We start from the raw sequence: 6000 nt of genomic DNA, 5'->3' as shown, positions 1-6000 counted from the left end.
AAATTCAACTTTTCCAAAGTTATGTTTGCTTTCCACATTGTCTCAAAATTCAATCGATTTTCACAGTGCAACATTGCAGAGTTCAGAGTCTCGTCGTGTCTTTTGCTCCGTCAAAGTGCTAATTAGTGATCTGCTGTAAAACGCAGAGGCTACACCTGCGTTATACTTTAAATGTTACGTAAGGTATAATTGTAATCATTTATACAGTTTAGTCCTGCCGAAACACGTCTGAATAGATTCGCTCCTTCCTGTCTTTTCTCCTACACTGAAGTCATTGCATGTGCTCACACCCAATTGCAATAATTCGTTTTGCTATCACAAGCAAAGTTTTTGTAGGAAATAGCACAATCGCGCGGCGTTCAGTGCAAGATTATTTAACAATGAACGAAATGATATATGAAATGGTTCATATAGTGAACTGCGGATATGAAATCAAGTGAGCTATGATCCTCGCAGTTATGAACGCAAATTATGCAATTGCGAAGAGAAGCCTGAAAAATTCAGGACTTGAATTGGGTTTGAACCCGTGAATTCTGCTTCTACTTCTACTTTATTACTTTTCAACAGTTTCAACAATTTATTACCCTTCAAAACTTTCGTGTCGTCAAGATACCGGTGCGACGCTCTAACCAACTGAAGCCACTGGTGTTGTGAGTTGGTCATTTCATTGATTATTCTGGATATCACAAAAACCGAATCTAATGAAAGTTTTGTTAAGCATTGTACGAAAAAAAATGGTCACGACAGTAAGTGGAACTCGTAATTTATTTGTCAACGAGTAAACATGTACAAATCAGCGGCACATAATTCGACAAAAAATTTTAAGCATTAGACAATATGTGAAAAATTGAAAAAAAGCTTGATGAGAAGAGTAAGTAGAAGAAAGCGCGCGAAATTAACATGACTACCCTTAGAATTCATGCACTGCGGTCATACATGACATAATAACCCGTGACCTTGAGTGACCTTGACATGATAACTTTATAATCTGCAGTTATGACGTCACAAGCGCTGATTTCGGAAATTCACTGTACGCTTTCGGCCAATCAGAAAAGAGATAGTGAGTTCAATGTATAATAATCCGTTTTACTGGCCATCTTATTTACATTGTTTTTAATTGCCCCGTCGGAATACTGTATATGTTGTTTTTACGCCTTTTGAAGATATTTGATCGGGAGTGGTCATCCGTGACACTTATTCGTGAGCGCTGATTGAATGCTCTCGACGGCCCATTCATATGAGTAGCATGTGACAAATGACTAAGCAAAATTATTATTCAAAATGGTGGCCAGACGGCATAAGTCAAGATGGCGGCTATGAGCCTGGAAGGAGTTCAAGAAGGAGTTGGTGAACTCGGTTTTGGACAAATCAAAGATGGCGGCATTGAGCTTTAGGGTTATAATGAGATGCCGGCCATATATGTATATGTGGGATTTTTTATGTTATGAGTGTTAAATGAGGTTTTATTAGCGATGTGTGTTGTGTGCATCTGTTACGATTCCGCCGAACCATCCGGATGGAATTGCAAATATGAAGGTAAACGACCAATGAGAAAGCAAAGGCGTCAGATTACATTAACTTTTGGACAGTGTAAAACGGATTGTGTCGGTAACTAATCGTTAGGAAAACAAAAGGGGCTTTGAGAGCATGCTTGGGCAAGCCCACAAAAGACACATCAATCACCAGACATTTGTCTGTCCAACAGGAACGCTTGCTACGCAGGCTACAACATTGTGAGGGAAGAATCACAAATCTGTATAGTCGTGTACTGTTCCAAAGAATTTTGTCACAGACTGTAGCTCTGGTATAGGCTAAGGGTTCCAGGGTCCCAGCGGAACATCCCCACCGAGGCCATGGACACACAGCCGTACACATGAAATATCCACGTGAAATAAAGGTGCAGGACACACATCATGAGTCTACAAAAAGCTAGAAATTTCTTATTACTAGCTACCGTCAGTTAATGCACAGTAACCTGCGTCGGAGGACAAAGAAAAAACGGTGGAGTTTCGTTGTTTTTTTCTGAAAGGTTTGTTGCCGTCGTTTTTGTGTCAATTTTAATCAACTGAATCTGTCGTCACTGTAAGTCAAGATAATACGTCTTTTTACCCGAATCCATGAGTATGGCTTCATATCCTCGCCAAAATTCAACTTTTCCAAAGTTATGTTTGCTTTCCACATTGTCTCAAAATTCAATCGATTTTCACAGTGCAACATTGCAGAGTTCAGAGTCTCGTCGTGTCTTTTGCTCCGTCAAAGTGCTAATTAGTGATCTGCTGTAAAACGCAGAGGCTACACCTGCGTTATACTTTAAATGTTACGTAAGGAATACTTGTAATCATTCATACAGTTTAGTCCTGCCGAAACACGTCTGAATAGATTCGCTCCTTCCTGTCTTTTCTCCTACACTGAAGTCATTGTGCTCACACCCAATTGCAATAATTCGTTTCGCTATCACAACAACAGTTTTGTGGGAAATAGCACAATCGCGCGGCGTTCAGTGCAAGATTATTTAACAATGAACGAAATGATATATGAAATGGTTCATATAGTGAACTGCGGATATGAAATCAAGTGAGCTATGATCCTCGCAGTTATGAACGCAAATTATGCAATTGCGAAGAGAAGCCTGAAAAATTTAGGACTTGAATTGGGTTTGAACCCGTGAATTCTACTTCTACTTCTACTTTATTACTTTTCAACAGTTTCAACAATTTATTACCCTTCAAAACTTTCGTCATTTGGGGGTTCAAATATTTCCGTGATGAAGGAATCAATAACGAAATAATATATGAAATGGTTCATATTGAACTGCAAATGATAATCAAGTGAAGCTATGATTTTCGCAGTTATAAACGGCAGGTCACGGGTTCAAACCCCCTTGAATTGAAGTCCTGAATTTTTCAGGCTTTTCTACGCAGTTGCATAAATTCCGGGGCATAAATTGCCTTCATAACTGCGAGGATCATAGCTCACTTGAGTATTTGACAAGTAGGTAGATAGGTCGATATTTTATTTAACCATCACTTCTGCAGTTGTAAATTTCGTACTCTCCTACGAGCGGCAACTTTATCATTAACCTTGTTGCACACTTTAAATTGACATGAGCCTTATATGATAAGGACCTATCACCAGTTAGACATCCGAAGCAACTTGAAATCCGAATCCTCAACCGATCAAGCCCAGAGGTTGTTTGGAATACGAGTCTGAAAACAGCTGGTAAAGTGGTGTATTATACCCCACAGGTAGATATAGAACCTTTGTTTTTCCTATATTCACGCCTACATGTAGATAACTGCACTGAAACCAAGACTGAAAAGCATGGACATCGCTCTGAATTATAAACTGTACATATCTTGCTCCGGTTGTAATAAATACTCCGTTGTGATTGCACACATGGCCATTCCTTCTATAACCTTATTTTATTTATATCCTCTGCAAGCAATGAAGTTTTGTTTAAATAAGTGTTTATTGACATTTTTGTGTCACTTAAATTAAACAATTACTGGATGAGGTTTTTGTGATATCCAGCAAGAATAATCAAGGTTGAGGTAAGGTTATCAGCCGAAGCCGAAGGCTGAGGCTGATAACCCTTTAATACCGTCACGGGCGCTGATTTCGAAAATTCACTGTACGCTTTCGGCCAATCAGAAAAGAGATAGTGAGTTCAATGTATAATAATCCGTTTTACTGGCCATCTTATTTACATTGTTTTTAATTGCCCCGTCGGAATACTGTATATGTTGTTTTTATGGCTTTTGAAGATATTTGATCGGGAGTGGTCATCCGTGACACTTATTCGTGAGCGCTGATTGAATGCTCTCGACGGCCCATTCATATGAGTAGCATGTGACAAATGACTAAGCGAAATTATTATTCAAAATGGTGGCCAGACGGCATAATTCAAGATGGCGGCTATGAGCCTGGAAGGAGTTCAAGAAGGAGTTGGTGAACTCGGTTCTGGACAAATCAAAGATGGCGGCATTGAGCTTTAGGGTTATAATGAGATACCGGCCATATATGTATATGTGGGATTTTTAATGTTATGAGTGTTAAATGAGGTTTTATGAGCGATGTGTGTTGTGTGCATCTGTTACGATTCCGCCCAACCATCCGGATGGAATTGCAAATATAAAGTTAAAAGACCAATGGGAAAGGCACGGAGTCAATGAGGTAGAGATGATGTCATGATTGACCAATGAGAAAGCAAAGGCGTCAGTTTACACTAACTTTTGGACAGTTTAAAACGGATTGTGTCGGTAACTAATCGTTAGGAAAACAAAAGGGGCTTTGAGAGCATGCTTGGGCAAGCCCGCAAAAGACCCATCAACCACCAGACTTTTGTCTGTCCAACAGGAACGCTTGCTACGCAGGCTACAACATTATGAGGGAAGAATTACAAATCTGTATAGTCGTGTACTGTTCCAACGAATTTTGTCACAGACTGTAGCTCTGGTATAGGCTAAGGGTTCCAGGGTCCCAGCGGAACATCCCCACCGAGGCCATGAACACCCACCCGTACACATGAAATATCCACGTGAAATAAAGGTGCAGGACACACATCATGAGTCTACAAAAAGCTAGAAATTTCTTATTACCGGCTACCGTCAGTTAATACACAGTTACCTGCGTCGGAGGACAAAGAAAAAACGGTGGAGTTTCGTTGTTTTTTTCTGAAAGGTTTGTTGCCGTCGTTTTTGTGTCAATTTTAATCAACTGAATCTGTCGTCACTGTAAGTCAAGATAATACGTCTTTTTACCCGAATCCATGAGTATGGCTTCATATCCTCGCCAAAATTCAACTTTTCCAAAGTTAAGTTTGCTTTCCACATTGTCTCAAAATTCAATCGATTTTCACAGTGCAACATTGCAGAGTTCAGAGTCTCGTCGTGTCTTTTGCTCCGTCAAAGTGCTAATTAGTGATCTGCTGTAAAACGTAGAGGCTACGCCTGCGTTATACTTTAAATGTTACGTAAGGAATACTTGTAATCATTCATACAGTTTAGTCCTGCCGAAACACGTCTGAATAGATTCGCTCCTTCCTGTCTTTTCTCCTACACTGAAGTCATTGTGCTCACACCCAATTGCAATAATTCGTTTCGCTATCACAACAACAGTTTTGTGGGAAATAGCACAATCGCGCGGCGTTCAGTGCAAGATTATTTAACAATGAACGAAATGATATATCAAATGGTTCATATAGTGAACTGCGGATATGAAATCAAGTGAGCTATGATCCTCGCAGTTATGAACGCAAATTATGCAATTGCGAAGAGAAGCCTGAAAAATTTAGGACTTGAATAGGGTTTGAACCCGTGAATTCTACTTCTACTTCTACTTTATTACTTTTCAACAGTTTCAACAATTTATTACCCTTCAAAACTTTCGTCATTTGGGGGTTCAAATATTCCCGTGATGAAGGAATCAATAACGAAATAATATATGAAATGGTTCATATTGAACTGCAAATGATAATCAAGTGAAGCTATGATTTTCGCAGTTATAAACGGCAGGTCACGGGTTCAAACCCCCTTGAATTGAAGTCCTGAATTTTTCAGGCTTTTCTACGCAGTTGCATAAATTCCGGGGCATAAATTGCCTTCATAACTGCGAGGATCATAGCTCACTTGAGTATTTGACAAGTAGGTAGATAGGTCGATATTTTATTTAACCATCACTTCTGCAGTTGTAAATTTCGTACTCTCCTACGAGCGGCAACTTTATCATTAACCTTGTTGCACACTTTAAATTGACATGAGCCTTATATGATAAGGACCTATCACCAGTTAGACATCCGAAGCAACTTGAAATCCGAATCCCCAACCGATCAAGCCCAGAGGTTGTTTGGAATGCGAGTCTGAAAACAGCTGGTAAAGTGGTGTATTATACCCCACAGGTAGATATAGAACCTTGGTTTTTCCTATATTCACGCCTACATGTAGATATATAACTGCACTGAAACCAAGACTGAAAAGCATGGACATCGCTCTGAATTATAAA

The 6000-nt window shown here is 39.6% G+C and overlaps 1 protein-coding gene across 3 annotated transcripts in view; it reads left to right on the top strand.

The window, feature by feature from the left end:
* LOC138060220 (acyl-CoA desaturase-like) overlaps positions 1 to 6000 on the top strand; it is a 49118-nt gene that overhangs the window by 27021 nt on the left and 16097 nt on the right. The window lies entirely within an intron of this gene.

This window comes from Montipora capricornis, chromosome 8 (genome assembly GCF_036669925.1).
Source record: "Montipora capricornis isolate CH-2021 chromosome 8, ASM3666992v2, whole genome shotgun sequence".
Classification (NCBI taxonomy): Eukaryota; Metazoa; Cnidaria; class Anthozoa; order Scleractinia; family Acroporidae; genus Montipora; species Montipora capricornis.
Note: the sequence above shows the minus strand (reverse complement) of the source record. Positions and strands in the feature narration are given on the sequence as shown.